General features: G+C 34.1%; 1 long non-coding RNA gene across 1 annotated transcript; it reads right to left on the reverse strand.

Moving 5' to 3' along the window:
- Positions 1-1,209: 1,209 nt before the first annotated feature.
- On the reverse strand, positions 1,210-2,223 carry LOC121229148 (uncharacterized). The gene is made up of 2 exons (XR_005926756.1): positions 1,966-2,223; positions 1,210-1,655 (listed from the first exon to the last, which is right to left on the reverse strand). It is a non-coding gene; the product is annotated as an uncharacterized lncRNA (long non-coding RNA).

A 2,223-nucleotide genomic window follows, 5' to 3' on the forward strand; every position in this document is an offset into this window, starting at 1 on the left:
TTTAAAACAGTCCAAAAAAATCCAAAATAGTCAAATGGAACGAAAATAAATTAATCTAGACAAAATTTAAGGAAATGCAAAGCAAATATGTAAAATCGAGCTCCCGTCACATCGATTCTCCTTATGTTTGAGGAGTACCTGAGAACCAAACAAACAGAAAGTGAGCTTACGAGCTTAGTGTGTAAGTTATTACATACAATAAATTAGATACACATGCTTTAATAGATTATGGAACTGATACAGACATCGATGCATAGCAAATACAGATTCAGATGCATAACGGTTATAGATTCAAATGGATAACAGAAACAGATTTAGATCCTACCCCATCTGCTACACACCATTTTTGACCATCTTTACACACTAATTAGGGTATTAAATACCCATCCAACCCCATACACCACTAAATGATCATATGTCACTTTACAGAATAGATGCAGACTACCTACCAAATCAAAATGTAGTAACTACCTGAAATAGATATATTTGACTGAGCCAACAAATACAACAGATAAATTAAACTGCCCACACTTCTTCCATAATTATAATCACATCCAATGCACATGCAAAACTAAACAAATATCATATACGTGTATGACATACAAGCTTTACACATCATATTCAGATAATATTAGCATATAACAGAACATGCTATCTCAAATATCATACTACTCATGCATTCATAATCTATACTTAACATTAACAGAACATCAGAAATTATGATTTGTAGATAAATCTATACCATACAGACCCTACAAAAGGGCTATATTTGATTCGCATGACGAATATGACCCTAGGGAAAATTTTCAAAATTTGGGCTCACACGTGGACCATACGGCCTGTCACACGGCTGTGTGGTGTCAACAGTCCAACTTTTCGGTTTTCAGTCATTCGAGATTTTTTAGGTTTTCGTTACACACCTTGATTGATTTTGATGCGGATTCACCAACGAGATTACAAAAACTTAACTTTGACAAAATTTAACAAATCACAAACTCAAATATTCGGGGCGTTACACCGCATTTTAATCTAAGGCATGGATTGAAAGTTATGCTTATTTCGATTTTAGGGAATAAATTGAATAAATTGAAAAATATGTATGACTTTGAAATTGAATGTGATTTGATATTGAATTTGATACTGTATTATTATAGAATTATTAGTCGTAGCTAAAGACAATGCAAAACTGTCGAGAGGGAAAAGAAAAGCGAGAGTGGATGACGAAAGACGCGAGTTTTCAGTTTTTATTTCTTTGATTCGAGAACCAGTAATTTTCTACATGTCCATCTTAATTTGCATTGTAATAGGCCCAATTCGCTCGACCCATCATAAACCAAAAATAATAAATATAAAAAAGAAAAGAAAAACACAATAAATGGCCCAAAATTAGTCAAAGTCCAAGTTCTTTTACAAATAATAAAATAACCTAATTAACCCAAATAAATCCCCAAACCCAATAATAAATTTAACCTAAATATATATATATATAACCCAATTAGCCCAAATAACCCATTACCCCAGGCTCAAAACACTAATGATTTTTTTTCGGCAGAAACCCTAGGTCATTAGAAGCTTCAGCCGCTGTAGCCTCCAACCGATCCTTCCAAGCGCGCCACGCTCTACGCCCACGAATAACTCCTCCACGCCATGCACACCTGCAACAAGAACAACAACGGATAACAAATAACAGCAAATTCCAGCAAGGAAAATTTGTATTATTTTATTTTATTTTATTCCTATTTTTTGGTTATAAAACCGAATGAAGATGAATGTAAGGGGGGACGCACATTATACGCATATAGATATACAAAAAGTTTGAATAAAAAAGAAAAGAAGTTTCCAAGAGGTATTTGAAAATATCATTTTTTTTCATTTGATTTTGCTTCTATTTCTTCTTTGATCTTCATTATTGTAAGTGAAAAACAAATAAATAAAGGCGTAGAAGGCTTCGAAATCCTTCTTTACTTCGTGGTAGTCGAAGCTTAGATGAGGATTGAGGTTAGGCCTAGCAAAACTCTCGGATTCGAGGTCGAATGGGGCCAGATTAGGCCTTTGCATGATGACCGTCGGCCGAATATGGAGGAAAAATGGCAGTTGAAGGGTTTTTTTTTTTGGTTCGGCTGAATGGGAGAGAGATAGGAAGCTTAGGTTCTTTGTTTTGATTTTTTTTAAGGGGACTAAGGGTCATTTTAGGGTTTTTTCTTTTGTTTTTTAGGAAGTATA

This window comes from Gossypium hirsutum, chromosome A05, assembly GCF_007990345.1.
Source record: "Gossypium hirsutum isolate 1008001.06 chromosome A05, Gossypium_hirsutum_v2.1, whole genome shotgun sequence".
NCBI classification, from domain to species: domain Eukaryota; kingdom Viridiplantae; phylum Streptophyta; class Magnoliopsida; order Malvales; family Malvaceae; genus Gossypium; species Gossypium hirsutum.